Source organism: Dipodomys spectabilis, unplaced genomic scaffold, assembly GCF_019054845.1.
Source record: "Dipodomys spectabilis isolate Male_0828 unplaced genomic scaffold, ASM1905484v1 ptg000783l, whole genome shotgun sequence".
Classification (NCBI taxonomy): domain Eukaryota; kingdom Metazoa; phylum Chordata; class Mammalia; order Rodentia; family Heteromyidae; genus Dipodomys; species Dipodomys spectabilis.
The window spans coordinates 18,465,146-18,491,357 of record NW_024871460.1 but is presented as its reverse complement, the minus strand read 5'-3'; the positions used below and the strand labels follow the sequence as shown (position 1 = coordinate 18,491,357).

Below are 26,212 nucleotides of genomic sequence, written 5' to 3'. Positions count from 1 at the left end.
GCCTTTGAACTAGGTCATAAGCACTCTTCTCACAACCACACTTGGTTTTCCACCAACAGGCATGGGGGAGGGGGGGTAGCCATCTTGAAAGTGGATCTTCATGAGAGCCTCTGAACCAAAATGATCTAGATAAGCTCCTCCTGGATTTCTGACACACGAAAGCTATGAGATAGGAAATAGGAAAGCCGAAATTGGAGGAGGGGGAAGAGAGGGGACAGGGAGGGGAAGAGAGTGAAGGAGAAGCAACATTTCATAAATGCCTTCCTTGGACATTCCAGGCGCTTTCTGATCACACCAGATGTTTGGGAATCAGTTTGTTGCCCTATAAAAGTTTAAAGGCAAGGCGAAGGAGGAAGAAAGAGACGGGCCAACTTTCTGTTTCTAGCTATGTCTAACAATGTCCACACCCTGGAGGGGTCACCATGGGTCCAATGCCTGGTGCTCAGCTCTGCACATTCAAGAATCTGATTTTATCGGGTTGTTCAGGGGTGATGAGTCTCTGGGGGACTGACTCACGCTAACTCAGATGCTCAAGGCACTGATTGATAAAGCACAAGGCTCGTTTCCTTCTGTATGATGACCAACACACTATTACGTGCATCAGGATATGCTTCTATTTGGCTTTGAAACCACTTTGGGATATCAAACCAGTAAGGGGAGACTTCTTTGTAAAAAACCACAGACATAGGCAGGGTGTGGTGATACAGGTCTGTAATCCCAGCTACTCCATGGAGGCAAGAAGATCATGAGTTTAAGGCCAGTCCAGAAAGAGTAAGATTTCATCTCAAAAAGAGCAAGAAGCGTGGCTAAAATGGTAGTGTTCATATTACTAAGGGGAGGGGAGAATGAGGGGAGACAGGAATGCCAAGGAAGGAAAGGAAGGGAGGGAGGGAGGGAGGGGAAGGGAAAGGAAAGGAGGGAGGGCAGGGAGGGAAGGAGGGAGGGAAGGAGAATACACTCAGATAAAGGGAACCTCAATCAACCAGGCTCTAGACCAAGCATACAGTTGTCCCTGCACGTGGTTCATACCTGTGCACATATGATTACTACCTCTCTCCACCACAAGCACTCCCTACCCCATGCTCTGCTTGCTGAAATACTAGCAACTAGCTCTTACAAAGCAGTGCTACAGGCAGGGCATGCTGTAAGTTTCACATGCATGGTCTCATTTGATTCCTTAATACTGAGAGACAGGTGCTTTTATTCACATCTCTTTTAAGAAATGAGAGCTTGGGGCTAGGAGTGTGGCTTAGTAGTAGAGTACTTATCTAGTATGCATGAAGCCCTGGGTTCAATTCCTCAGTACCATATAAATAGGAATAAAAACCCGAAGTGGTGCTATGGCTCAAGTGGTAGAGTGCTAGCCATGAGCAAAAGAAGCTCAGGGACAGTGCCTAGGACTGGCAAAAAGTAATTAATTAATTAATTAATAATGAGGGCTTGCTGGCTGCTGGCGGCTCATGAATGGAATCCTAGCTACTTGGGAGGATGAAATCTGAGAATCACAATTCAAAGCCAACCCGGGAAGGGAAGTCCATGAGACTCTTATATCCAATTGACCACATAAAACCTGAGTGCAGCTGTATCTCAAAGCAAATAAATCTCAGGGACAGAACCCAGGCCATGAGTTCAAGCCCCATGACCAACAAAAAAGAAAGAGAGAAAAGGTGAAGGAAGGAAGGAAGGAAGAAAGGAAGGAAAGAAGGAAGGAAGGAAGGAAGGAAGGAAGGAAGGAAGGAAGGAAGGAAGGAAGAAAGGAAGGAAGGAAGGAAGGAAGGAAAAGAAAGAGAGGAGAAAGAGAGAGAGAAATGAAGTCTCAGAAGTGTAACATAATTTAGCCCTCATCACACAACTAATGTGCCGCTAACAGGACTCAGGATCAGGTGGTCAGATGGCAGAGTTCTTGTCCTTGGCCTTCAGCCACTCTTCCCGCAGCACTCTGGCCCCCATGATGCCTCACATAAAACACCTCCCTTCGGGAAACTTTAGTGGTCATCTGACCAGATATGTCCTTACCTCTCCCCAAATCCCTGTGTTCCACAAGTTTGGGCCACATGTATAGCTACCATCCACCTAACAAGCAAACTATACCATTGGAAGATTCTGATGACTGTCTTCAAAGCTTCCATTTGTAGCTAGTAGCATTCATACCTTGACTTACCCTAGCCAGAGTGGGCCCCATTTGTAAATCACACCAAGCCAGAAAATAAAAAGAAGAAAAACACATTTTGGCATAGAAGAGACTATTTTTTTAAGCCGATAAATTCAACATTTTACATAAGTGAATGAAAGACACAACCATTAGCAAAACATGAACAGGCAATAAAAGCTGATAATTTATCCCAAGGGACTTCTGGGATCATTGCATCAGGTAGAAGAAACAAAGTAGTCTAATGATTCCATTAGCCCAAAATGACACTAACACACACACACACACACACACACACACACACACACACACACACACAAACACAGCTACCCAATACCTGAGGTTGCATAGAATCAATTTATATTTTCTACTACTGCGACCTCCATGGGATTCAAAATTGCTGATTTATGAAGTACTTTCAAACCCTAAGTAATTATTTCCCAGAATTAAGATCATTAATATATCAGCATGGCATTTGAATCCTTAGCTGGATAAACTGGGTCTTAAGTCCGCAGCTCTGTTAAGGCTTTACACAAAGCCTTCATGTAATTCACTAAAGTCATTTCGGTGCCAGAACAGTTTAGACTTCAAATAGAGGGCATTTAGCAAGAGCCTTTCAAGTCTTATCCTACTACTTGATCAAAACTTAAATATATTAAGACTATTCTGCCACTGGCTTTCTCAAAAAGATGTCATTTTGTAGCGCTTTCTCATGATTACAACTTGAAAAACACAGAAGATCTAGGCTTTTCTCAGTCATTGGCATATTCTGGTTCTATAGATTTGTCAAAATAAGAACACAACTATGGCCCAGCCTACTTTTTCTGCAACCCCAAATCTTTATTATGAATGCCTAGTTTCTTGAAATAAACCTGAAAATGGTCACTCATGACAAGGGCTATTTCTGCCTGGACAGCATCCATTTCTATTTCTGCTGCTACTAATATCCTGGTTAGTATTACTGAAGACTGCACTCTCCAGCTTTGCGGTAGGGAAGGGGATAACTTGCAAAGGATGGTCAACATCCAGACCAATCAGGTTGGCTACCATGTTTAGTTGAGAGATAATTCATTCAATGTGAATAAAACATGAATTTTTCTGGAGCTGCAGGGAAGCAGATCTCTTACTGGGGTAGCTCAGCTAACAGATAAGCCTGAGGATTCTTGTAGAATCTTGATATAAAGAAGTAAAGGCCCACCTGAGCATGAAACCAATTGAGAGATCATGGAGCCAAGAAATGGCAGGAGAGATTTCTGATATCATTTCTAGATTTGCCTTTACAGTTACATGGGCCAACCTGACATTTTCCTAAGACCTTTGGAATTAAGTTTTGTTATCTATTTGCAACTCATTGACAGTAGAATAGATTATAGATATTGATACTTTTTTTTTTTTTTGGTCTGGTCGTGGGGCCTGAACTCTGGGCCTGGGCACTGTCCCTCAGCTCTTCAGCTCAAGGCTAGCACTCTACCACTTGAGCCACAGTGCCACTTCCAGCTTTTTTTTTTTCTGCTTATGTGGTGCTGAGGAATCGAACCCAGGGCCTCATGCATGCAAGGCAAGCGCTCTACCACTGAGCCACCTTCCCAGCCTGATATTGATACTTTTAAGTTCAAACTTTATAAAGATAATGAAGATGTTTTAGCACGATATAAAATGAGTTTATGGGGCTGGGAGTTGGCTCAGTGGTAGAATGCTTGCCTTGCATGCATGAGGCCCTAGGTTCAATTCCTCAGCACGATATAAGCAGAAAAAAGCCACAAGTGGTGCTGTGGCTCAAGTGGTAGGGCACTAACCTTGAGCTGAAGAGCTGAGGTGCAGTGCCCAGGCCCAGAGTTCAGCCCCCACAACCAACCAAAAACAATAGTTTATGCTGAAGATGTTAATTTTTGGCCATAGCCATCAACTTATCCCAAAGTGTACTGTCATACCCACTATCCCCAGCTCAGAAAAAGGGCCCTAAGGAAGTGTGTAACATGATGGACCAAGAGTGAACACCCATCCAAAGGTAGAGTTCCAACAGCACCGGTGGCTTTAGCTCAATGAGCTGAACCAAAAGAACCTCTTGCTTATTGACTTGAGTCAAGAGATGCTCAGGCCTTAGGGGTCTGGTTGATTATTCAGGCTCTATGTATAAGATGAAGGAAAAGGAGGAAAAGACTGGAGAGAAAAGGAGAGAAGTACGTTGGACAGGAACCACATGACTTCTAAACAAAAGAAAAATTCTACTCTGAATTTCCCAGTCCTTTGTTCCGGGGGCCTCCCAGGATGCAGCTCACTTTGACTCAGAGTCATGGAGTCCTTTCCAGGGTATAGCAGAGACCAGGCTTTCACTGCCAGCATGCAAGTCCTGGCTCCTATTTACTACACACACACTGTAGGACACAGAGTCTAAACCTGCCTCTGCTGAGGAGAACAGAAATAATATCACACCGCCTGCAGAAGAAAGGTTGGAGAAAAGATTCTCTGAAGAACTAATCATTGTTACAATGGCCCTTTTACTGGAATTAATTTGAGCAATATCTTAGTGCTCCTGTGGAAGCTCAATCTATAGCACTAATTTATTACATGGTGCACTGAAATCAATATGCTTATATATACATATAAAATTGGTTCCATACAGAAAAGACTACAGTGTAAAATTCTCTTCAGCAGGAGAGAATCTTAGCTGTGAATGGCTCAGCAAAGTGTCTCTGGTGTGTAGTGTGTTCAGATGTGTGGACATAAGCCTGCTCTCATTCTCCTTTGTGTAGAATGCCCACATGCCCTTGAATCCCACCCTGACTCCTCAAAATTAGCTACTTGCATGTACCAAAGCTGACAAGCTAACTTCCAAGATATCTCTCCCCCTCCGTCGTGTGTCTCCCCCTCTCCCTCTCTCTGCCATGGCTGCAAGCAGAGCCTCTTCTTCAGTTACATTCTACTGCTCTGTTGGTCCTTGGAGGAGCTGTTCCCAGTATCACTCACACATTCCACAAAAGGTGCAAATGCCCTAGAATTAAGAGTTTTTCCATTGACCCCTTTGTCTTTTTGGTTTAAAGAAAACAGCTCAGCTAATTCCAGAACCCTTCTCTCATTACTCAAACCACTGTTCTATGATTACTTCCTGTTTCCAGTGGGTCCACCCCTTCTGAGGATGGAAAAAAAAGTTCACCTAAGAGGCGGGAGAGTTTTACTCTTTAACTGTTTTGTGTCCTTCTTTGAAAACTACACAACAACCCCACTTTGTCCCTCTCCAAATAAGTACTATTTAATCATTCTTAACTGCTACTCTATGCTTTCCAGTTTTTAAAAATACATTGGTTTTACTAAAGATTATACAAATCAACTCACAAAGAACTTTGATATATATTTTTTAAATATCTCTACTTCTACAAGGGAAAAAAAATCTCCTAATATTCTTCAGCTCTATTTCTCAAAGTGCACTGAAAATAAGAGACAAGAGCTGGGTGATGTAGCTCAGTTGGCACAGTGTTTAGCTAGCATGTGCAAGATGAAGGTTTGATCCCTAGGCAGGAGAGGGAGGCTAAGGGAGAGGAAGGAGAAAAGGATGTAGGGTGGGAAGAGAGAGAGAGAGTGCAAAGTATGAAAAGTGGCATAAAGTTATCTTAAAAACAGAAGTTGGGTTTCTTAATGGGGAAAAAAAATCAAGGCCTTTCCTAACGACCCTGATGTATTTGGTTTTGCACTCTGCTAAAAGGCAGTGATGGAAGAATTAATCTATATTCAAGGTCTTTCCCCCTCCCTCCCTCCCCTGAAGAAATCATGTTGTGAATAATTTAGTATAATTGCACCTCCAGAAATCAGAGAACTCAAGCATCCTTAGAGCTGCAGAAAGGAATGGTGGCAAGAAGAGCTGAACACATTGAGCATATGCCACAAGTTTCAGGTACAAGGACATTCCATGTAGGAATTTGTTTTTTTCAGAGCTAGTCACGACTTTTAAGCTGATCCTGTTCTAACTTTATTTTCAACCTGCAACGTTGAGAAATTGAAATAGATTCTCCCCTAACAGTATATGTAAGCACTGACTTAGGTCACCCAACAGGGGGCGCTCTAACCTGACAGTTCTAACCTGACAGCTTTGTCTGGTGAGTCCTGCACAACCCCAGACCTTCCTGTGGCTTTCCCTCATGGAAACACACTTAAGAGTTCCACATCAGAGAGAGCACCTCAGTGTTCTGGCCCTATGAGACTCACCAGTGCCGAACCTGCCCCTCCCTCCCTTTACCCCACCCAAACTGACCTACAAGGGGAAGCCTCCAGAGATAAGGAAAGGGTAGGACAGGTCCTTCCTGTCCTTCTTCCTGGCCCCCACATGGCCACCAGTGAAGAAGGCAGAAAGCAGGAACTAGAGGCCAGCAGGGCAGACCCACGGGCCACAGAGGACAGGATGGGGGAGGGCAGCTGGCCAGCTTTCCCACCTCAGCTGGGACGGCCTGTGCCCTGAGCTTTCATTTCCACTCTCCGTTGCTAAGTTCTATACATAATGCAAAAGTAAATAGTTACACAGTGCAGTTTGGAATACACAAAAACACTTCACTCGGCCAAGAGGGAGGGGAAAAGCAATCTCTCAAAGTTTCTCGTTTATTTTTAGATTTTGGTTGACCAAATGTATAACCCAAATGTCAAGGCTGAAAAATGCCGTTAGAAATAGAAGACCTGATACCAAGATCTCCAAGGCCCTCTCAGCTTATAAAGAATGTATCAGCCAAGTCCTCAAGTGTCTTAAATACCTCACAGTCGTTCTTTGAATAGCAGAGAGCATTCAGGGCACTGCTAGACATGAGTAATAGAAAACATCACCCCTTCTCATTAGGATCAAGGGTGGGGCAAGTGCATCACAAAAATATTGATTGCCCTCAGGTCTTCATTCAATTAAACCAAGCCAAAGTAGTGAGCAGAAACCTTGAAGCAATGGGAAAGGGTTTCATTCATTTTGTATTTCTCTCAATCTCTATCATGGTGCCTTGGACAGAGCAGACACACCAAAAAATGTTTGAGAAAGAATGACAATAATAATTACTATTGGAGCCCTTACAAGCCCTCAGAAGCCTTTACAGGCCTTTATAAGGGCTCAAAGCCTTTTGTTTCTAGGCAAATGTTCTGTGATTTTTCTAAACGGTGATCAAAGTAGTCAGCTTGAATAGAAATTTCAAAGGTAATGGTATCACTGAAAAGGGAATTCAGAGATCAGAACAGCATGAAATAATGCAAATAGGATGCTAATATAAGTGTAATATAAAATGATAACCGTGGGCTCGGAAAGCAGGAATAACCTTTGCTAAGTCATTGAGATTGGCTCCGCATCTCGTGCTGTAAAATGAGATTCTATGTGTGGCCCTTCCTGGCAGGACAGCAGAGACGAGACAAAGGAGCGATCATCCCTGCAGATACTTGGAACAACCTGGACCACTCAGGCCACAGCACCATGGAATGAAGCAGAGACCTGGTCTGTTCTCTACATAACCACCTAATTCCAACTAAACACAAAATCCCCCTGTGATCATCCAATTATAAAATTCCTGATTTACAGCTGAGGGGGAAAATACACAGATGGGAGATGCCACTTGCTCTATAGAAATGGACGGGCCTTGTATAATTTGCTTTCAAAAAGCATAAGTGAAAATAAAAAGACAATTGGCTAGTAACTTTAAAAAAGGAAAATAACATTTAAATCTTCCTCTCTTCCTTACTCTATACCAAAATAAATCATAGCTGGATTAACGAATGATTTTTTGAAGTAAAGATCTTTTGTAATCCTCAGACCACAGAATTGCAGATGTCTGCCTCTGAAGGGCCGAGCGGGCTGTTCTGACAGTAGAAGAAATCACAGGGGAACATTTTCCCACTCAACAATGTCAAGCCATGACCAACAGGCTAGTGACACTCTAGGGAAATACTGTAGCAAATGTGCCAAAGATGTTTTATTGTATGGTATTGAAGATTTTTATGCCCATAATATATATTTCAAAAGAAAAACAGCTGAGTGCTGGTGGCTTACACCTGTAATCCCAGCTAACCAAGAGGCTAAAATCTGAGGACGGAGGCTCACAGTCAGCCCGTGCAGGAAAGGCCTTGAGACTCTTATCTCCAATTAACCACCAGAAAACCAGAAGTAGTGCTGTGGCTCAAAGTAACAGAGCAAAAAGAGCTCAGATTAGTGCCCATGCCCTGAGTGCAAGCCCCATAACCAACAAAAAGAAAAGGGAAAAGGAAAAACAAAGTAAGTTACAGAAAAATACCTTCACTACAACTCTGATTTTGATAATAAAACTAGCCCCTCTGGTTTTGATAACAAAACTAGCCCCACTTGTATCTTTAAATAAAACATACTATCCTCCCTCTGTATCTACAGAGTAATGGTTCCAAAAGTCCTGTGGATACCCAAGTTTGCAGATGCTCAAATTCCCTATATAAACCATGTGGTATTGGCACAGAACACACATGCTACCTCCCGCACACTTGACATCATCTCTAGACTGTGTATAGTACCTACTACAATGTAAAGACTACATAAATTGCTGTATTTAGGGAGTAATGACAAGCAAAGTCTGTGCATATTCAATACAGATGCAGTTTTACTTTCCAAATATTTCTGGTCCAAGTTCGGTTGAGTCTGTGGTTACTAACCTGTAGATATTGAAAATCAACCCTATTTGTCTGCACAAATAGACGTAGAGACATACACAGCAGACCTTTAATGCTGGCTCCCTGCAAGGACTGGGAGTGGCATAAATCTAGAGTTTTGGTGCCTGTACTGTGGCTTGAACTCAGCACCTCACACTCTGCCTCAGCCTTTACACTCAAGGCTGGTGCTCTACCACTTGAGCTACACCTCAACTTCCAGCTTTTTGATGTTAATTGGAGATGTGACTCTCTCTGATTTGTCTACCCCATCTGGCTTCCAGCCAAGATCCTTAGATCTTGGTCTCTTGAGAATCTAGGATTACAGACAGGAGCCATAGGCTCCCAGCTGACAGCTTTGTTTTTGTGTATCTATATCCTGAATTGTCTCTCTTATTATCACAAGCTTGTATTACTTTTGTAGTATAAAAAGAAAGAATTTAAATTTTAACTGATGAAAAATAGGGGCAAAGAACATTCAACTAAAAATTAGGGAAAGAATCATTACAACTAGTGTATAATTTGAAAAAGAAATGTTTGGCCTCATTAGTAATCAAAGAAATACAAATAAAAGAAAATATTTAAGGTTACTAAGTTAGCAAAAATGTTCCACAGTGAAGACAGGCAGGCACGAGATGAACACAGTGGCCCAGCATAATATGACCTAAACCATTTGGACAGCACATTGCAAAACTATGTCTTAATGTCTGAACCATCAACTTACAAATATATCCTAGGGCCAGGCACTGCTGGCTCATGCCTATAATCCTAACTACTCAAGATGCTGAGTTTTGAGGATTACAGTTCAAAGCCAACCTGGATAGGGAAGTCCAAGACTCTTATCATCAGATAACCACCATAAAAGGTTTGGCTTTAGTGGTAGAATGCCATCCTTGAGCAAAAACGCTAAAGGACATGTCCCAGGTCCTTAGTTCAAGCCCCAGCATGAACACACACACACACACACACACACACACACATGCACGTGTGTACCCTAGGGTGGAAATAGATATTATTGTACACAAATAATACTGGTAAGAATTTTTTTAAGGTTTGACAAAATGACCAAAAATGGAAAGCAAACCGGAGTATATCCATTCAATAGATGCATAGCCAAAAATTTTTTTAATTTATAGTATAAAATGCTTGGGATATGCAATTACTTGAAACCATAATTTTAAAATGTATGTAAACATGGCTATGTAACTAAGACATTTTTCAAGATAACATAATGAAAATAAATCCTCCTGGCTAACATGGGGCCATAAATTAATCCTCAGCGCCACCTAAAGCACAGCCAATACTCAAACAAATTGCTTTTGAATATCAAAATTATAGGTGATAGTTTTTTTATTTTTTATTGTAAAGATACTATACAGAGGGTTACAGTTACATGAGCAAGGTAATGAGTACACTTCCTATTGAGCATTGTTACCCCCTCCATTGTTTTCCCCCTGCCATCCCTTCCCTCCCTACCTTCCCCAAGGTTCTTTTTTTTTTTAATTGTGATTAAGTGATTACATAATTTCCCAAATTTCACAGTATTGTGGAATAATGATGCTCATTTAAAGTCACAAGTTCATTCTAACTTTCCTGGAGCAAATTGTCTATCACAGTCTATAACATATATTGGTATACACATATACACCATACATGTGATCAGCAGCATGGGGATATTTAGTAGTGGTTCGCCCAGATGAGTGGGAGTTCTTTGTTTCTTAAGTCCTGTTAATTTTGTCGTATCACCTAACATTTTGGAGTTAGCATCCACTTATCAGGGAGACCATGTACCATTTGTCTCTTTGCTCTTGGCTTACCTCGCTCAACATGATTCCTTCTAGCTCCATCCATTTCCCTGAAAATGCCATTATTTTGTCATTTCTAATGGCTGCATAATATTCCATTGTGTATAGATACCATAATTTTTGGATCCATTCATCTGTGGTGGGGCATCTGGGTTGTTTCCATATCCTAGCTATTGTAAACAGTGCTGCAATAAACATGGAGGTGCACGTGTCCTTGTATATTGGTTCCTGTTGTTCAGGGTAGATGCCTAGAAGTGGTATGACTGGGTCGTAAGGGAGGTCAATCTTTAGCTTTCTAAGGACCCTCCAGACTGCTTTCCAAAGTGGTTGTATAAGTGCACATTCCCACCAGCAGTGTAATAGGGTTCATCTTTCTCCACATCCCCTCTAGCATTTGTCGTTGGCTGATTTGTGGATGTGGGATATAGGTGACAGCTTTTATGTTTCTTCTTGAACTCTGGGCCTAGGCCTCTCCCTGGCCTCCTTTTGCTCAAGGCTCGTGTTCCACCATTTGAGCCATAGTGCCACTTCCAGCTTTTTCTGTGATTCATTGCAGACAAGTTTCACAGACTTTCCTGACTGGGCTGGTTTAGAACCATGATCCTCAGCTCTCAGCCTCCTGAGTAGCTAGCATTATAGGTGTGAACCACCAGTGCCTAGCTTCTTTCTTCTTTTCTATATTTTGTAAATTATATATATATATATATATGTGTGTGTGTGTGTGTGTGTGTGTGTATGTATGTATATTTGTATATTATATATATATATATATATGTGTCCATATACACATATGTACATTCATAATCATGGGACAACAGGACAGTGCATGGAGAGCCCAAAGGCTAGAAAATATATTCTTCAAATGTCTTCCTGTTGCTTTCCTTAGAAAGCAGTGAGACTTTTGATCCTCACTATGTGTCTTTAGGGAATGATGGTCATTTCTTCCAAAGGATGAGGCCATGGAAACTCATCCCAGTCTCCAACAAGCCACAGAGCAATATCCATCAAGGACCTTATACTCTAACCATTCCATCAGAACTTTGAGATTAGGTATCTAAAGAGACTTGTGTGTGTGTGTGTGTGTGTGTGTGTGTGTGTGTGTGTGTGTGTGTGTGCTTCCTCCTTTTCCTGTCCTCAAGAGTATCAAGATAAACTCTAAGGAATCAATCTGTTCTTCAAAAACTAGAATAGCTATGCAAAAGAGTAGGAGCAAAAGGAGCCCCCACCACCCAGTTGTAAATACAACACTTGTAAATACAATACATTAAAGCCCAGCTCTCCTCCCAAACTTTCCACACAGTCAAATTAATCATCTCAGATCCCTAACCATAGTACTTCACATGCCATCCTGCCTTAGGCTCTTACCTTTCTTTTTTTTTTTTTTTAAGTTTTTTTTTTTTTTTTTTTTTTGTCGGTCATGGGGCTTGAACTCTGGGCCTGGGCATTGTCCCTCAGCTCTTCAGCTCAAGGCGAGCGCTCTACCACTTGAGCCACAGCGCCACTTCCAGGCTCTTACCTTTCAAGCACACACAATAATTAGATAAGCATTCCATCCTTTCTATAGAAGAGTAATAGCTGGCTACATTTGATCAAAGAACATTGCATGCGTAGATGGACACATTACAATGAAATTCCTTTATACAATTAATATATATTAATTAAAATAAATTATGTTTAACACTATAGAAACATATCATATAAATACCTACATTTTATTTTTTAAATCCTTACATAAAGTTGATAGAATATCCTAAGTCAGGTGCTGGTAGCTTACAACTATAATCCTATTTAACCAGGAGGCTGGGAACTAAGAATCATGGTTTGAACCAGTCTGGGCAGAAAAGTCTGTGAGACTCTTACCTCCAATGACTCACCAAAAATCCAGAAATAGAGACATGGCCCAAGTATAAAGTGCCAGCCTTGAGCAAAAAAGTTAAGGGAGAAAGTGAGGTTATGAGTTCAAAGCCTAATACTGACAACCCCCTCCAAAAGAATACACTAAGTATTAACTCTGGCTGCCTTCGAACAACTGATTTATGCATGATAACTCTACAGTTTTGCTTCTAAAAGTATAGGGGCAGATTCTGTTTTAGTTTTCTGTACCCTTTGTCTCATATATGAGCTTACTGGATCTGTGGAAGGGAAAGGGAGTCACAGAAACAGCAGGACAAAGGATGAACTAAAATGCAACAAAGATACTTACCAGACACTGTGTTGGAAATGAACATCCAACTTGGGGGCCAGGAGAGGAGTGGGGAGTTGTCAGTAGGAGAAAATGAGGGAGGGAATAATAGTGTTTAAAAAGAAATGTACTCATTACCTTACTTAGTTAACTCTAACCCCCCTGCTTATCACCTTCACAATAAATTAATAAACAACACAATAGTAAGTAAGTATAGGGGCAGACTAGAGATGTTTAACTTCCATACTATTATATGGTAGATACCCTTGGGTATATAAATATAAATATATATAAATATAATATGTATAATATTTATTATATATAAAAATAATGCATATATAAATATGTATATTTATATTTTATTTGTATATAAACATATATAACTATACCCAAGGGTATGTACCATAGAAAGGAATTCTTTGAAATGTTTATAAAAACAAAAATGTATTAGCCAGGAAAATTCTAATCCCTTTAATTTAACCTCTTCAGTAAGCCTAACTATTTGTGATAACTTATATAAGATTATTTTCTAAAATTACTTTCTAAAAGGTATGAGGCACCTGTCCCTTCGATATTAAAGAGCAGCAACATGTCTTCTATATGTGAGCCAGTGCACTGTGAATCCATGGAGCCACACATACACACACAACCCCAGAAGGCAGGCACTGTTACTGTTCACCTTGTGCAGATACAGGGGGTCTCTTAGCCACTAAGTGCTCAACTGAGACTAGAAACCAGCTGTATCCGGCTACATGGGGAACATGTTTGATTGTCTACGGAACTACGGGCCACACCACCTCCACATTCAGTTTCTTATTCCAAAAAGATTCATTACTAAGCATGATCTGGACAGCCTGTGAGAAAATAACTGTTCAACCTAGCACTGGTAACTCTTGCCTGTAATCCTAGCTAGTAAGGAAGCTGGGATCTCAGGGTTGTGTTTTAAAGCCAGTCTGGTCAGAAGGCTGGGAGACTCTTCTCCAATTAGCCAGCAAAAATCAGAAGTGGGGTATGACTCAAGTTGTACAGTGTTAGCTTTGAGCAAAAAAACTGAGGGAAAGCACCGGGCCCTGAGTTCAAGCCCCAGTACTGGCACAAAAAATAAATTAATTAAATTAAACCTACTAGCCATTAACAAAATGAACATCAATATACATTTAACCATTCTGCATAAGATACATAATTACTATATCCATTTTCAAAATTAAACAACCCTCAAATTAGAACTACAGGAAGGAAGCTATGTATGGTCTTCAGATAATAGAAACAAATTAACTACTCTAGTAGAGAAAATAAAAAGTATAGAAGAACCTAAAAATAGTTTCCAATTTATCTCTGCTTTAATAATAGCAGATTAGCATACATTCTCTTGGAAATGTCACCCAGGCAACCAGAAAAACAAAGATGTTTGAGGGGGGCAGGGGAATATATATGTAAATCTATTTTTGACATCTTTTGAACAAAAGTGCTCAGAACTATAAGAAAAGCCTTTATTAGAAAACTCTGTAAGAAAAGAAGAAAGTTTGTTAATAGGTACTAAGTAGCCTTGAGTAGCACAATAAATTATAAAATGTGACTCTAGCTCTGCAGGAGGCTCTAGCCCACTGCCTCAAAATTGAGTCAATATCTATTAGAGTACAAAGAGGATTCAATGTATTTTTTCTGTGTTTTCCTGTGTTTTTCAAATGTCATGTTTTTATCTCATAAACCAAATATAGACTAATACAAAAAAGACTAGCAAATTTTAAAACCATATTGGAAAACTACCGTATAAGCCCCTCTTAATTAAGATGGCTATATATCCATTTTTCCAGCCCCCAACAGTCCCTGTTTTCAGTGCCCCTTCATTCTCAAAAGTGCCCATGTGTGACATTTGTCACAATAGATTCATTGTGGAATCAGCCCAGGTGCACAAGGACTAATGAAAGGATAAAGAAAATGTGGTATACATACACAATGGAGTATTATTCAGCCAGAAGAAGAATGGTTATTTGTAAAGCAGTAGATGGAACTGGAGATCATCAGGTTGATGCGGGCAAGCTCAAAAGCCAAATATCACATTTTTGCTCATATGCAGAATCTAGACCTAAAAAAATGATAACAACAGCAATAATAATAGGGAATGAGAATAAAAGCAATCTGGGGAGTGAATATTGAAATAAGGAGGAAGAAAAGAGAGGGTAGTAGAAGGTGAAGAGGTTCAAATTAGATAGATAGATAGATAGATACCATAAGGGACCCCATCATATACTATTTGAAAAATGGGGGGAAGAGACAGGAGAATTATCAGGTATAATAGAGAGGATGAACCTGATCAGAATACATTGTATATGAAAATAGCACAATGAGCCAGGTGCCGGTGGCTCACACCTATAATCCTAACTACTCAGGAAGCTGAGATCTTAGGGTCACAGGTCCAAGCCAGCTGGGGCAGGAAAGTTCATGAGACTCTTATCTCCAATTACCCACCAGAAAACTGGAAGTGGTGCTGTGGCTCAAAGTGGTAAAGTGCCATCCTTGAGCAGAAAAGCTCAGGGACAGTACCCAGGCCCTGAGTTCAAGCCCCATGACTGACAAAAAGAAAAGAAAGAAAGAAAGAAAATAACACAATGAAACTCCTCAGTATAAGTAAGACATGATAATGAAAAAAGAACTGAAAAAGAAAAAAAGTGTTCTTTTATAGCCAGAAATCACACTCTTGTCATCCCATGGGATTATGCTGTGGGAAGTACTGGGAAAATTATGGTCTGAGGCTGACCAAGACAAACAGAGCTATCTGAAAAACAACTAAATCATGAAAGGGCTGTGGGCACAGTTCAGTGATAGAACATCAGCTTAGGGAGAATGAGGCCCTGAGTTCACACTCCACTATTGCCACACACTAAAAAAGTGGTGTAGTACAGATGAGAGATTGTATATAATCACATTAGTCAAGCAATATTTCTTGATTATGATTAGGTCAAGAAATTAGATCAGTACAGCCAAGCACAAGGTCATGCTCTTGAAGATGGTGAGACCTTCCTCTCTCTTTGCTTCCTGAGCACCATAGACTCAAAAGCAATGAAGCCAACCACTGACTAAAACCTCCAAAACTGTGAGCCAAAACTGATCTTTCTTCTTTGTAAATTGATTAGTCCAGATACTTTGTTACAGTCTCACAAAGCGGAATCTAATGGCACAAACCATCTAGAAGCCAATCTATCAGAGTTTCTTGTTATCACATCCAAAACCTTCCCTTTCTCCCTTGGAAACAGCTCAGTGCATCACCAAACCCTGGCACAGAGTCACTGAGTTGATTATGGCTCAATCAGGAACCTACAGAGGCTGTTCCTTAGTCCTATTGAGGACTCCTAGAGAAGTAATTAGAAGAAAGCAATGAAGGGTTCAGCGTGAAGGATGGTACAAGACTCAAAGGCTACCCATAGCAAGAAACCATGACCAGGCTTGGGCCTGAAGATACTAGGGGAGGAAATGGCTGATGGGGACTTGAAGAGCAAGGCTGTGTGGAAGGAACAGATGGCAAGAGCTGTGGTTTCTGATCACAGCCACAACCAACACAGCAGGCAACCCAAAGGAGGGAGGGGAGAAACAGATACCCACCCTCACTCTTTTTCCACCCTCTACCTCCAGCTGGATGCACTATTAGCCAAATTATCCTTCAGAGTTGGGAATAAGGATGATCCCTGATATCAGTGAATAGAGAGTGTCCCTTAGGGCCCACAGTCCAGTGGAAAAGAAGCTGTTGGAGGGGTTGGGGTAGGGTGGAGGCATCAGAAGCAAGCCAGCCCACTTGCTGCACTCACCCCATGTGGAGGACCTTGCGCTCTCGCAGAAGCAGAGCAAGCAGGCCTTGTGACTCTGAGAGATGAGAAGGTGGCGTGGGGAACACAAGGATGCCATCTGTAGCATTTCTGTGAGGCCGGGCCAGCTGCACAGATGAGCCACCTGAGCCCTCACAGAGCCCCACGCGCAGAGAACCCTGTTCTGGCCTGACTGCTCTGCAGTCGCCATGTTGGAACTCTTCATATTTTCTTAACAAAGTGTTTCGTGTCTTCATTTTTTTTTTCTCCAAGTACTACAAATCACATTGTTGGTCCTCTAGGAGACCAAACCCTTTTCCTCAACTGGTGAGACTGAATTCTGTTTAGTATCACAGTATTCCAGATGCACTTCTTCAAAGTAAAATGATCCCAATGTAACATTAACCAGAGTAATAATGACACAAGAGACTATGGAACATGAAAAGCTACCGGGGCATTTTTACCCTTTCTATTCTCTTTCCTTTCTGTCATTTGAAGTGAAACTGCAAAGTAGATGAGAAACCAAACAACCCTGCCCCCTACAGACAAACCAGCCTTAATTAGAACTGCTTCTTCAGAGCACAGACTGAATGGGTTTGAGCTCTTCCCCAGTTAACACCATCAATGCAGACAGCCATCAGAATAATTCATGCCCTGGACTCTCCCGCTATACTGTATCTCATTTGCTGAACTACACACATCAAATTAGCCAGGGAACAGGCAGAGTTCCCCTGTACCTCACTGGCATTCTGAGAGCACACAGATCCCAAGTCGATACTCAGCACTCAAACTTCTTGGGCAAAAGGCTAACAGAGGTGCCACCAACATCAGTAAATAGTCTTCTAGAACCAGTGCTTTCTAAAAGCCTAGAAATGTGCCATTACTCCTTCTGCATCCTCTTCCTGGAAGACTCCATCCTCAGCCTTCCTCTGAGTAAGTAGATTTGTAAGTGCATTTGGCAAGGCCCCAGAAAAAAAATAATAAGACACGATCTAGCAAAGCTACACACAGCAAACTTTCATACACGGTAAAAAGCAATTCAGCCTTCACAGTCTTTTTCATTCCTTTCACATTATTTTATTATTTATGTAGGCTTTGTTTATTTATATATTTATGTGCCAGTACCTGGGATTGAACTTAGAACCTGGGCACTGTCCCTGAGCTTTTTTTGCTCAAGGCTAGCACTCTACTGCCTGAGCAACAGCTCCATTTCTGGCTTCTTGGTGGTCAATTGGGGATGAGATCCCTGGACTTTCCTTCCTGGACTGTGTTTGAACTTCAGTCCTCAGTAGCTAGGATTATAGGCAGGAAACACCAGCACCCAGCATCACTCCTTCTTAGAAATAAAGAAGAGTAAACTTTAAATATTTGTTTGTTTTATTATTTATTATTGCTTTATTATTATTTAAAGTTAAAAGACAATTTCAAAAGGTCAAACCAAAAGCACTTATGAAATCTCTACTGTGTCCAGGAAATTAGAATCCATGGGATGAATAAAATCTACAGGCATCAAAATGGAACCAGAACTGGAAGTGTGGCTCAAGTGGTAGAGTATCTGTTTGGCAAGTTCGAGGCCCTGAGCTCAAATCCCAGTATCACCAAAAGAAAATCACCAAGAGAATCAAGAGTTTTAGGGAACACTCCTGAGTTCCCCCCACATACACATACACCAAATGTTCACGTTCCAAGCTCTGGAGTCAGAGAATGTGTCCTTACTTACAAAAAGAGTCTGCAGATGTAAGTAAGTTAGGGATTGTGCAATAAAATAGTCATGGATATGTAAGTAGGCCCTAAATTCAGTGACAGTGTCCCTAGAAAATATATACAGAGGAGAGATGGACAGAGAAGTGGAGGAGGTGGTTCCATCATAGAGTAGAAGTTGAAACAATACAGTCTTGACACCAAGAATTCTGGAAGCCATTGGGAGCTAAGAGACAAGAATCTAAATGAGGGAAGTTCATAGTTGAAGCCCCAGCTTGAGAGTGTGAGACAGGAAGATCGCTTGAGTCTGAAAGCTCAAGACCAGCCTGAGCAATATAGAGTTCCTGTAGACAGACAGAAAGTAGGTAGGTAGGTAGGTAGGTAGGTAGGTAGGTAGGTAGGTAGGTAGATAGATAGATAGATAGATAGATAGATAGATAGATAGATAGATAGATAGATAGAGACAGATAGATAGATAGATAGATAGATAGATAGATAGATAGATAGATAGATAGATAGAGACAGATAGATAGATAGATAGATAGATAGATAGATAGATAGATAGATAGATAGATAGATAGATAGATAGATAGATAGATAGATAGATAGAAGGAGGGAGAGAAGGAGGAAGAGAGATTTCTCCCCCAGAGCTTCTAGAGAAAGTAGGTCCCTGCCAACTCCTCTGCTTGGACATAGAGCCTTCGGAATCATGACAGAACAGCTTCCTGCTGGATCAAACACCTCGTTTGTGACAGTTACTTACAGAGGCCACCGGAAACAAACGCAAGCCCTCAGCCTCATCTCTCACTGGTGGTGTCGAGCGTCACAAGCGCTGGGAATGGAAACTATGAGTTCTAAAGCAGCACATTCTGTGTGCACTGAAGGTGGCGGCTTGCTCTAGCCCAGAAGACAGGTGACATGTACTTGTTACTCTGAGCACTGGGGAAGCGCTAGCTACAGAAGAGGGTGGTGCTGTCAGGACTGGGAAGAAGGGCTGCGGGGACTACCTCACCTGCCTGCCTGCAAGATCCCCTGCATGTCACAGTTTGAGAAGAGCTGCTTCCCCCGCTGTGGGCACAGCTCTCGCCCTCAGCCCTCTCCACTCAACCTGCTCCCAGAGCAGTTCCACAAACTGCATCTGCATCACCCTGTCAGGGCACCCTGGCACTACCACGAAGGTCACTGGGCCTGCCTCTGTGTTCATAGTTGCTTACTAACCTTTCTTCCGGTTACCCAGTTCTGAATATTCATGGGCTTCCTACAGGACCCTACTGAATAAATCCTTCAGAGGGTTTGCCAGGAATAACTGAATTAACTCTTAGACCTCCTTCAGGCATGTGGTCTTATAGTTTTTATTAATGACTCCAACTTGTCTAAGGAATCCCCTCCCCCAAGGTTACTACCATGCAGGGTGGGGATAAACATAACACCCAGGCATAGAAATAGAGAGAAAACTATCTGGCTCTCTTTCATATAAAGAATTTAAAAGTTAGACTTCTCAGCGTCTGCCCCCCTCTATCCCTCTGATGTCACCCTGATCTTGCTGTTTGTCACATGCGTGACAAACACTGAGTACCTTCCCACTGCACCCCGCCCCCCTCAGGATGCAGTTGATTCCCTACACTATCCCCCACAATTTGACTCCAACATATTTTATTTAGTTACTTACTTTTGTTTATGTGGTACTGAGGATTCAAACCCAGGGTCTCATGCATGCTAGGCAAGCACTCTACCACCAAGCCAACATTTCCAGCCCCATTTTCAAGAATGTATTCAAGCTGGGCACCAGTGGCTCACGCCTATAATCCTAGCTACTCAGGAGGCTGAGACCTGAAGATAGCAGTTCAAAGCCAGCCCAGGCAGAAAAGTTCGTGAGACTCTCATCTCCAATTATCCACCAAAAAACTGGAAGTGGTGCTGTGGCTCAAAGTGGTAGGGCCCTAGCCTGAAAAAGCTCAGGGACAGCACTCAGGCCCTGAGTTCAAACTCCATGACAAAAAAAGAATGGATTCAATCCTGCTACATTATTACCAAAAGTGTTCATAAAGTCTAGAAGGTCTTTGATGGAATCTTTAGGGTCTTAAGCATGGAATCCTATCATCTAAAAATAGAGATAATTTGACTTCTTCAATTTGGATCTATTTCTTTCTCTTGTCTTATTGTGAAATTAAAAAAAAAAAAAAAGTTGCTGGGCACTGGTGGCTCATTCCTACAATCTTAACTATTCCAAAGGCTATTATCTGAGGATTGTAGTTCAAAGCCAGCCCAGGGAAGAAAGTCTGGAGACTTTTATCACCAATTAACCACCAAAAAGCCAGAGGTAGAGCTGTGGTGGAGCACTGGCCTTGAGCACAAAGGCTCAAGGACAGAGCCCAGGCACTAAAACTTTCTCTCTCTCTCTCCCTCTCCCTCTCCCTCTCTCTCTCTCTCTCTCTCTCTCTCTCTCTCTCTCTCTCTCTCACACACACACACACACACACACACACACACACACTAAGCATAGGGAAGTGAATATGCTGTTTCATTGTTAATTTGAGATGAAATAATTTCAGGTTTTCCCATTTAGTATGATGCTGGCTATAGGTTTGTCATATACAGCTTTTATTGTGTTGAGGTATACTCCTTCTGTTCCTAGCTTCTTCAGAGCTTTAATCATCAAAGAATACTGAATTCTATTAGATGGGCTTTCTGCATCAATTGGGATGATCATGTGATTTCTGTCTCTGATTCTGTTCATGTTAGATTGACTTATATATGTTTAGCCAATCTTGTATTCCCAGAATGAAGCCAACGTAATCATGGTGTATGATCTTTTTAATATGTTATTGAATTTCAATTGTGGGACTTTATCGAGAATTTTTGCTTCTATGTTCTTCAAAGAGATTGGCCTATAATTATCTCTTTTTTTCTTGTGTTTTGAGCATAATAATGCAGCCCCTTATACTATTAATGTACTCTAAATAAAAAATAAATTTAAAAAGAATTATTCAACACATCCCATTCATGAGGATAGTTATTATTTTTTTTTAAAGGAGAAGAAAATATCAAATGATGAGTAGGAAGAAGAAAAATTCTACCCCTTGTGCACTGCTGATGGATATTTAAATTGGTACCACTGTGGAAAATAGTAGGGCAGTTACTCAAAAAATTACACACCATATGGTCCAGATATTTCCCTTGTGAGTATAAACCTAAACTGAAAGTAGGAATTTGAACATACATATGTTCATAGTGGCAGTATGCACAACAACCAAAAGGTGAAAGCAATCCAAGCGTTCACCAACAAATGAAATAACAAAATATGCTTTGCACATCAGTGGAATATTATTCAATCTTCAAAAAACAAAGTCTGACACAGACTTGAGGACATCATGTCTAGTAAAAAATAATCCGGTCACAAAAAGACAAATATATGAGTCTATGCTCTTTTTTTTTTTCTTTTTTCTTTTGTCAGTCATGGGGCCTGAACTCTGGGCTTGGGTGCTGTCCCTCAGCTCTTCAGCTCAAGGCTGGTGCTCTACCATTTGAGCCTCAGCCCCATTTCCAGCTTTTTCTTCTTATGTGGTGCTGAGGAATCGAACCCAGGGACTCATGCATGCAACGCATGCCACCTTTCCAGCCCCTCTATAAGGTTCTTAGAATAACCTGATTTACAGACAGAAAGTAAACGTTGGTTGCCAGGAGCTGGGGAGAGAGGGGAATGAGAAGCTATTGTTTAATGGGTTTAAAGTTTCAATGTGAGAAGAAGAAAAAGATCTGGAGAGAAATGGTGGTGATGGTTGTGTAATAACATGAATATACTTAATGACACAGAATGAAACATTTAATAGTCTATTTGCATGTATGAAAAAAGAATAATGGAATCTTTTGTAATTGTTTTAAGAAGGGGAGGGTGCTACTTAAAGTAAAAGAGCAGGCAGAGTTTGATCAGGACACATTGTAAGTTTGTAGGGAAATGTCACAATGAAACTCCTCTTGTATAATTAATGGATGCTCATTTTTAAAAATCTGAACATTTGAAATCAATTAAATGGTAAATTTTATACTACGTATTTAACATTTTTAGAAAATGTATTGAAGCAACATCCATTCCTTATCTACCTGGGCCTGTCAGCAAGATGGAAGGCCATTGTTCCCATGACAGGGGCTCAGCTCCTGAGCCTCCTCCTCCCCCTCATTTGCTCCTTAGCTTAATTAAAGATGGAGGACTGCACTGTGCGCATCTGGAGAACTTAACCCAATGCTAAACGTAAAGAAACTTCCCCCCAAAAAATTGGCTGAATGAATAAAACTCTACCCAATGTTCTGTCTCATTTCTTCTGACCAATCAATACTTTCAATTTTTGAAGCTACTGAGCTGTGAAACTCGCTCTCAGTATTCTGTTCTCAGATAATTCTACTAAGTGCATAAATTGTGGGTTTCAAATCAGAGTGCTTTGGTTTCCTAGTCACGTGACCTTGGCCAAGTGATTGGGCGCTCCTTGCCCTGTTTGCCTTCTCTGTGAAGAGGGAATGCTCACAGAATGAGAGTGAACATCTGTTGTTTTGTAATCAAGGGCTCATCTCATGGTGATGGTATCATAATTTTCTGGTCCTACTTCTTAGCCTATGACCAAGCCCAAGTATGGTAACCTATGACCCCTACCACAGGGAAGAGACCCAGATCTGAGCAATGCCAAACAACAATGTCAAGGAGTCATCCTCAGCAATGTAGGCATTCAGATTCCTTCTTCAGCTGGATTTAAAGCCCAGTTACATGAGGTCTGCAGCTCTACCAGCCCTCCTACAATGAGATGAGGACTCAAAATTCCCAGTCCAAGACAGCAAACCAAGAACAGAGACGGGGGCTGGGAAGGTGGCTCAGTGGTAGAGTGCTTGCCTTGCATGCATGAGGCCCTGGGTTCGATTCCTCAGCACCACATAAGCAAAAAGAAAAAAGCCGGAAGTGGCGCTGTCATTCAAGTGGTAGAGCACTAGCCTTGAGCTGAAGAGCTGAGGGACAGCGCCCAAGCCCAGAGTTCAGGCCCCATGACTGGACCCAAAAAAAAAAAAAACAGAGACCGAGAGCTTAGGGCTCACCAACAACCCTGAATCAAGATATGCCTGAAGAGTCTTCTCTGGACTGAAGAATTGTCAGAGCAAAAAGAATACTCTTTCTTTTTTAGTTTGAGTTTGGGGAGCTTTGGCACAACGGAACTACACTCTAATTAAGATAGTATCTCTTGAAAAAGTGCAAAGATTAAATCAAGTCCCACATCAAACATTCTTAAAACACTCAGTAAACAGCAGCTGCTGATGTTTTCTGTGGAGGTTGTTTATCACTGTGGTTGAAAGTCCTGCCTTCTTATAAGGACTACTTCAACCCTAGTGCTTTGTCCCTGACTTCCGTCTTCACTGGCCTCCCATTTGTCTCTCGGATGGGAATGGTGAGCACTAAATCTGCCCATCATCACTCTGTAAGCCCATTCCCTCACAGACATCACTAATTGGCCACAGCATGATCTCCTGCTGAGTCTGAAGTCCTGGCCTGGATTCTTCCTGGACTCAGTTTTTCACGCAGCCACTGCTAATCAATCAGAGATGACATGCAAAATGAAATCCATCTCACTCCACACTAAGGGTTGCCAAAGTTTAAAAAAAAAAAAAAAGATAGGGTTTTAGGCATGGTCTCTGTCTCATTCTTCTTTGTTTGTTTGTTTTGCCCATAATCCTTTTTTTAAATGTAAAATGGAGTCTTTGTTCTCACCTTCTGGGCTACAGCAGAGAACCCAACCTGCCCCATCTCATCTTCCTCTCCAGGCTCCTGGGAGAGCAGATGAGAGTTTTGGAATTGCTGCCTAAATCTGAGAAGCACTTTCAGGACACATCAAATTGCCTAAAAAGTGACCCAGTAGCCTTGAGGACAGGGAGTTTCCTGTTCTCATCAGACCAACCCTAGACAAGATAAAAACACACACCCTGGAAGGAAGCTATAAGCCAAGGAAGAGTTCTAAGACCCAGGCACGTCATGACCTTTCCTTACAGAACCAAGATTAAAGGTTCAAATCACTATAGTTCTGCATTGTAAGTCTGCTCCCTCATGATTAGAAGAGTGAATGCCTCTGCAGTAGTTCTTCTGACCAATCCTGATTGCTTAGTGCTTCCAAAGTTTTTTAATTGTAGCGAAATCTACACAGAATGAGTCATTGCGTTCCCCTTTTTATTATTCTCCCTGTTGATTCTGGCTTGAGCGAAGGGACCCAACTTGGCTTTCACTTATTCATTCAACAAACACCTGCATGTCCGCATTCAGAGCAACAAGATAGGATCAGCAGGGTAACATGAAGCATGAAGCAAGGGTAACTCCGCTGGGGAGAAAGGACACCCAGTCTGTGCAAGGCACTGTCACACAACTGGACAGGAAAGGATACCCGGGAGTTGACAGGCACAGAGGGTGAGATGACAAATTCTGGGACTCGGTGGTTTGAGCAGAGCCTACCCTTAGGGAGGCCTGGAAAACGAGGCCAGATAGAAAGTCAGGGAGGGAATCAAGAAATTCTTGGAGTCTGAACTCTATTCGGAAAGCCTCGGGAAACCTCTGAAGAAGATTTACCAAAATGACTGGCTTCGCTTTGTCATTTTCAGAACGAAGGTCCACCGTTGGGAGAATGAACTAGAACAAAGTGGCCCTGATTGGAAGCACGGAGCCCAGCTTGAAGGCAATCGGAGCCATTCATGCAGGGAGCGATGAGGGTAAGACCCAAATCAGCCATCAGCAGCAACAAAACTCAGAGCTCACGTGCGCGCAGCCTTCACAGCAGTGACAAGGCGTAAGGCTTAGTGCTGCTGAGGACCAACGCATCCAGCCTCCGAAGGAAACCACCAGCTCCCCCCCACCCCCCACCCGCCCCCGCCTCTGGGTAACAAGATCAGCAAACAGGAGGGGCTAAGCAAGAAGCCCACAGGCAGAAATGCTCACCTTCGCTAGGGCAGCACGGATGCAAACGGGGTTCCTCCGGGCCCCTGATTTTAGGGGACTGAGCACTGACTCTCCCTTTCTACAGCCTTCTCCCCGGGTCTGCTTGTGTCCTACACAGACAGACAGACACACACACACACCCCACCCCACCTTCTCTCCAGGGCAGCCCAGCATCACTGCCTGGGGCCCCTCCCACTTGGAGGTGGAGGGGAAACCCTCCAAGCCTGGCTAGCACCGTGCGGGAGCCGCTGCCCGCCAGGCTGTGCGCGCTGTGATCTGCACTCCGAGAACTTTGCGCAGCCCGTGGATCGCTTCTCACCGAGGGGGACGACCTTTGCAGCCCCACTTCTGAATTTCACACCTCCCTCCCCAGGCCCACGGAAGAGATCTCGCATGCACCTTCACCAGAGATGGCGGGCCGGGAGCGAGGCCCGCGCAGAAGGCCCTGGCTCAGGACGGGCCCACCCGCGGGAAGGCGGGGGACCCTCCGGGAGCCCCAGGGCCCTCTCTCCTCCCTGCACGAAAGTTACAGCAAGCATGTGCAAGAAACTTGTGCACTACTTCCTGCGGACCGGGAGACCTCCTGCCCCTCCCCGGCTGACACAACCCACGTTACACATCCTGCTTCCCGGGAACTAAAAATAAACCGGTCGGCACTGGAAAACACTCACACACTTCTCCCCAGCACGCCCTGCCGCGTCCCCGACACCGACATTTCAGGTCCGGGGTGCAAAATACAGACCCATGCCCGGCCAAGTTCATCCAGCGCCCTTGGCCGCCCAGCCCCCCGACCCCCACCCCGGGGCGCCCCCCCGGGGCCTCTCCGCAGCCGGGGGATGGAGACAAGGGTACCCCTCCTCCCCGGCAAGGATCCCCAAGCCCCCCTCCGCACCCCACCCCACTCCCCGCCACCCAGCTCGCGGACGCCCCCTTCCGGCCCCGCGCGCCCCGGCGGTCCCTCCGCCAAGTTGCGAGCCGCTGTCCTGGGGG

The 26,212-nt window shown here is 42.8% G+C and overlaps 1 protein-coding gene across 1 annotated transcript in view; it reads right to left on the bottom strand.

The window, feature by feature from the left end:
* Ncald (neurocalcin delta) overlaps positions 1-25,279 on the bottom strand; it is a 377,152-nt gene extending 351,873 nt beyond the window's left edge. Inside the window, exon 1 of the mRNA XM_042672983.1 lies at positions 25,223-25,279. The gene's annotated coding sequence lies outside the window, so the exon portion shown is untranslated. The remainder of the gene's footprint in view (positions 1-25,222) is intronic.
* Positions 25,280-26,212: the final 933 nt, after the last annotated feature.